This window comes from Seriola dumerili, unplaced genomic scaffold, assembly GCF_002260705.1.
Source record: "Seriola dumerili isolate Sdu_G_001 unplaced genomic scaffold, Sdu_1.0 BDQW01000155.1, whole genome shotgun sequence".
In the NCBI taxonomy this organism is placed as follows: Eukaryota; Metazoa; Chordata; class Actinopteri; order Carangiformes; family Carangidae; genus Seriola; species Seriola dumerili.
In genome coordinates, this window is record NW_019174410.1 from 652,054 (window position 1) to 658,222 (window position 6,169).

At 43.5% G+C, this 6,169-nt stretch overlaps 1 long non-coding RNA gene across 1 annotated transcript; it reads right to left on the reverse strand.

Annotated features, from left to right (window-relative positions):
• Nucleotides 1–730: 730 nt before the first annotated feature.
• Nucleotides 731–5,864, reverse strand: LOC111226393. Its single transcript, XR_002665302.1, has 5 exons — nucleotides 5,826–5,864; nucleotides 4,479–4,540; nucleotides 3,163–3,304; nucleotides 2,244–2,503; nucleotides 731–757 (listed from the first exon to the last, which is right to left on the reverse strand). It is a non-coding gene; the product is annotated as an uncharacterized LOC111226393 (long non-coding RNA).
• Nucleotides 5,865–6,169: the final 305 nt, after the last annotated feature.

Here is a 6,169-nt window from a genome sequence, read left to right on the forward strand (position 1 = left end):
TCAGTCACTGCAGCTGTCCCTCAAAAAGCCTTTTGAAGCTGTGACGACTGAACACAATAACCTCACACTGATGGTTTCAAACAAATGTGTCCCCACAACCACAGCAAGACATGTATACACACACACACACACACACACACACACACACGCACACACACACGTGCATGCACTTAGAGAAGTTGATCTGCAATGAAGCTATACCACTATATCCCCATATAGACGATCGCTTCAAAGATCGAACGTTTATGACCTACCTTACCTCTTACCTTTTTGAGACTCTTGTTTTGAAAGTGTCTGTGCTTCTGTGTTAGGCAGTATAAATTGTATAAGGTTTTGTACAACAGAGCCAATAATTCCCTCTTACCATGTTCAGACTTTTACTTTGAAGGTAATCCAAATCATGGACCACGTGGCCACCGGGTGAAGACGCAGAGCTGGTTGCAAACGGCCTCCAGCAGGCGGCTAACACTGGCCCAGTTTGCAGGGCCCGAGTTCAGTCCAAGAAGACAGCTGAAAGATAATCAGAGAGCAGTGTGTGTGAATATAGATCTGATATTCATTAGAGGAAACAGTGATATCTGAAGTGACTCTCACCTCTGGAGACTCTCCTTCCCAGGACAGGAGGTGTTCTTCCCCGTCGCTGCCTTGAACTGTCACCTGGGCTGCCTCTCCTGGTCTCTGGGAGGGAAGACAACTCGCTCTTCCTCCTGCTCTGTCTGGCAGGTGTTGCCAGGAGCTTGGAAGTACTTGGCACTGGCTTGAGGAAAAAGGTTTTGGATCAAAAATGAATTTTATTTTTGCATGAAATGATAATACACATTATACTTAATCACAAGATATGAGACACACGCATGTACCTGGGATGAACTGGTTAAGGTGGAAACCAGAAGGCTGACCCCGCAATCAGCAATCTATTGGTAGCTGCTAATGCTAGCAAGTAAGCCCCGCCCCTCTGTTCTATCTGATAAATTAATTAAATCTGAGCCTGGAGGTCTTAAGTGTTTTTCAGGACTCCACAGTTGTGGTTTATTTTCAATGCAAGTACATTTTTCAGTTTTGTCTGATCATCATAAATACATTTAATATCAGTTACTTACTGGATCAAGTGAAGTGTTTTAACAGACTGATAATAAAGTGATAACCATTTTCTTCTAAGTGTTTCTTGTTGCATGCCGCACTTTATGTCTGCAAGAGCAACCACACCTCATTGAACTTTGAACCCTCCTGCATGAAAGCCTATACTCCTTTACGTTAGCTGTTTCTCACAGTCCAGCTTTTCTTCATGTGTCTCATATAAAAAGCTCCAAGGTTCACCTGCTACAAGGTTTACCTGAGGTGGAGGAAAGGCAGAGGCTTTGTGTTGCTGCTAGACTCAAACGGGTCACTGAATAACTTATAATGCACTGGAACAGATCTGTACTTTGGGCTGTAGTGTGGTCGGCTTTGCTTTGCTTTGCTGTGGTTTGCCCCTCTGCTCAGAAACAGCCAAAGTGTTGGAGTGAGAGACAAACTGCGATCCGTCAGAAGACACACATCACGAAAAAGTTGTGTGATCCTTCCTTCAGCAACCAACCAGCAGGTGCTGTTACTCAGGTAATGCAGCTCTGTTGTTCATAGAGCTTTTTGTATCTTTGTTACTTTTTCTCATTTAGATGATGTTGGTGCAAAACAAGGTCAAGAAATCATTCAGATTGAATTTTTTATTCTGATAAGAGATCATATCATCTATAGCAAACCCCACATTCACCATCAGACATGCATTTCATTCTACCACAGGTATAAAAAAGCTCAACCTTACATGCTCGAACTTTCATCCTGCTACATAATGGCCTTGAACTGTACATGCCACTTTATGCAACTATACCCGTTTATATCTCTATGCCTGACCTTGATTACTTTGTGATAACAGATTCCTCCTGACCATAGGAGTTCTGGTGAGGTGTTAGCTTGTGTTAACTCTCTGTGTCCGTACAGAAGTGCAGCTCTGGCTTCTACAGAGAATGGACTGGACCGTACAGGGGTCAGTGTGTGCCCTGCAGCTGCAACGGACTCTCCAATGAGTGTGATGAGCATACAGGGAACTGTGTGGTTGGTGGTCACTCACACACACTCACACACACTCACACACACTCACACTCACTCACACACACACACACACACACACAAAGACAGTGGCACATGTTCATTTGTTGATTGACAGCAAGTTGTGGCATGTTGTTCGTGTTGTGTCTCATCCAACTAACCTCCAGAACTGTCAGTTCAACACCATTGGTGACAGCTGTGAGCGGTGTGAAGTGGGTTACCATGGAAACGCAGCCAACAGGACCTGCCGTGCCTGTCCGTGTCCCTTCACATGGAACAAGTCAGTCTCTTCTTATTAACAGCTCTGATGATCTTTCTACTGGATCAGTTTGAACATCTTATTTGTTCTTTCTCAGTTTCGCTCTGGCCTGTCTGGACGTCGGCTCAGGAGAAGTTGACTGCTTGTGTAAACGTGGTTACACTGGAGACAGATGTGAGAGGTTTGTTTGCAGCTCAGTGAGTGACACACACAACCAACCATGTACATTATTTACATTTCAGCATTATTGTCATCAGGTGCATCCTTATCCCTGTTGTCCACTGCTCAGCGACACACATTATTTTAGTAAGTAGGTCTGTCACTAAAAGTACAAAAGTTTAAAAGCAGCTTTTTCCCTCTCATTTGTCCTCTCTTTAAGATGTGCACACGGTTACTGCGGCAACCCAATGGTGCAGGGAGGCAGCTGCAAGCCCTGCAACTGGAGGGACAGCATGTGTGACTCTCTAAATGCAGGTAAATATACATTTATAGTAACTATGTGTTAAAGGGGTAAGTGATTTAATATTGCATTAGAGATATCCTGTGTTTCATCCTCTCCTTGTATTTACTGACAGATTGTGACAGCTGCTCCTATTCTTTACTGGTGGACTTGGACAAGATGGACAATGATCTGGCTTGGCTGACGCAGCAGCTGCAGAGCATCAGTCTTGACTCTGGTTCACACACACTGAACAACCGGGAGGTTAACGTCTATGAATCCAAGGTACATACATTTTCCATAAAGACCTTGGCAAAAAATTAAAAAAAAATCACAATTCCTGTTATATTTATATCACATGACACTGTTTCTTTCTGCTCACCTCTGCTGTTTTCCAGATCCTGGTTGAGAGCTACAGCGCTGCTGTGAGACGCCTGGACCCAAAGGTCAAACAGCTGGAAGAAGATGTGAATGTTGTTGGAGAGGACTTGAGTCACCTGATTGACGAGGTGATTTTTCCTCAGCTAATCAAAGTGAAAGTCAAACAGGAGTTTAGGAGGATAATTACAGCTTTTAATAAACAGTTTAACGAATGTAAATTATTGTTTGAATCATGAGAAACCATGAAACTCTTTCATGAAGAATCTGTCTTCTTTCTCTGTAAACAGTGAACAGAAACGTATCTGGAAACACATGACAAGTCTTGATGCTGTTTTCATTAAATTTCCAGATTCTTCAAACTGAATCACATCTGGAGAAGGTTTTGCAGAATGTGAATGGAGCTATATTGGAGGCAGATGATGAAGCTGCATTTCTCTTCACAGTAATACCAGGTACATCGTTCAAATATGACTGTATGTGTTCGCATTGTCTGAAGGTGATGTCACATCTCACATTAACGGATTTCATAAAAACTCGTAGCATTGAGCAGTTTTCCTAAACTCTGGTCAGTAACGTCAGACTTTGTGGGACTTGTTCAGGAAACTGAATGAATAGTTCTGTCAACAGTGAGTCTCTTACTGTCGGTTTGTCAGATTTGATAAAGCAGCTGTCCGAGGTGAAACCCGGAGGAGCCATCACTCTCTCAGAGAACGACAAAGTCAGGATGATGGAGGAGGCTCAGCGCATCGTGCAGGAATTGAGAGAGAGAGGCTGCACTGCTCAGAGAGCCAGCGAGCTGGAGGAGGCACGCAACTGTGAGAAGTTTTTCATTTATGTCTTGGTTTGTCTCTGGTGTAAAGACTGTGTTCAGTTCATGGATAAAAAGGTGCAGAGGCGGGTCACGCTGCTGTTTGGCTCCTCGTCCGAACATGAACCGAAATTCAGTTCACAAACAATTATATTCTGCAACTTTTGAAGCTGCGACCGCCGTAACTAATACATATGCTTTGTTTTTCTTTGTTTTGCTTCTCGTCTCGGTTTGATGAACAAAAACAACAAAACTAAAGCTGATCTGGAAGCGTAAGATTTTCAACCTTCCCACCAAAAGTGAAATGCAGGAAAATAACAATATTTTAAAAAGACATTTTGGGACATTCTCTTTAATGATTTCTTGTCAAGAGTTCGATGAGATGATGGATACCACTGTCATGTCTGGACGGTACATATGAAACTACAGCCTGCAGCTAGTTAGCTTAGCAGAAAGACTGCAAACATAAATATCTATGGCTCTGTTTAATGGTAAATAAATCCACCTACTATCAACCGGGGGTCTGACATCCTGTCGTCACCATGAGGTTGCAAGGCAATCAGCAGAGGCTCTAGGAAGAAGATATAATGTTTATTAGTGAGTTTTAACCAAGTCTTCTGTTCTTCCATTCCTTTAAGAATACATTAAAGAAATAGAAGAAAAAAGGAACCTCTGACAATATTGATATCCAATAATTACTGGAGTGACTATTTGTCTTCAAACTAATTCAAATGCAACATGAAATCAAGAGGCCACTGATGCACCATGGGATGAAGATTACTCAGGCAAAAGAATCCACTGTCCAAACAAAGCCATCGTGTTTGTCTTTTGATTTATTCATTCAAACAAGCAGCGAACAGAAGAACAAAGGGCCCAGGTGCATGCTGGTCCTAAACCTGCCTGCCTTCCTAATTAACCTCAGATACCCAAAGAGATAAAAATAATAACTATGCAAAAGAAGCAAATAATATAAATAAACAAACAAACAAAAGAGAAGACAATCAAAAATAAGACAAATTAATTAAACAAGTAACTGGCTCCAATCTGCACTTTCTCCTCAGTGTTGAACCTAATCAGGGACAACATGACAGTTCCTGTGGAAACCGTCCCGGCTGTCCTGAGCCAGACCTCAGACTCTCTGATGTCCTCGGACTCCTCCCTGAGAGAACTGGCCGAGCTGCTGTCAGAGGCAGAGGACAGAGTCTACAGGACACAGGGCCTCAACCTGAAGAGTCACACCTCCCTACAGCATCTGCAGGTGAGGTGAAACACAGCTCTTTTAATTTAGGATAAACACAAGAAACTTGTGCTGTAAAAACTGGACCAGACTCAGTGAATAACTCCCTAAGCCCTATGATAACTATTAATTCAGCTACACAGACTAATGAGCAGTGATAACTAACATGTCTTTGGGGTCATCAGGTGGGAACCTCCTTTCACCAGTGTTTCGTCTAGTTGGTCCCACGACACCTCCAGGAGGCTAGACAGTGATCACTGGCGTCCCAGAGTCACTCCCCTAATGCCAGCCATCACTGCTCCTCACACCACAACTATTTTCTCCTTTACCTTGCCTATGCTACCACACACAACATCATCAACTAGGACAAAACACACCAGCAGATTCAGCAAACAAACTCCCCTAACCAGTTGGAGAAAATGGCGGCCATTTTGAATGAGGGAGGTAGAGTCAGGGAGAGGTGCCTGTTTGGGCTAGCTCTCCCCCGCCGGGTTAGGCTGTGCTCTACCTCCCCCTACTCCCCCACTCTCCAACAACTCACCTAAAACAAACAAACTCGCCTAGACAGTCAGAGACACACCACAGACCAATTCAGAGCAATACAAACAAACCAACTCACCTGAACTAACCGCATGGTCTCAAAGAGGCTCACACAGGCCACACCCCCCACTTAAAAACACTTCCTCTTCCTGGATTTTCTTCCTTGCTTCTCCTAAGAGTCTGTCTATCCTAAGTGCTCCCCCTGCTGGGCCCCCAGCTACCATTACTTCTTCTCATCCAAATCCACTGACTGGATCTTGCTGCCTCATCTGACATGTCTTTTACTAAATGTGTCGTATCAAACCCATGTCTTCAACTGTCTTTGTTCATCATCCTCCAGCATCTTCAAACTCAGATGGAGAGAGAGCGACACACGCTCCTTCCTGTGACTGTAATGACAAAAGATCTGTTGAAAAATATCAC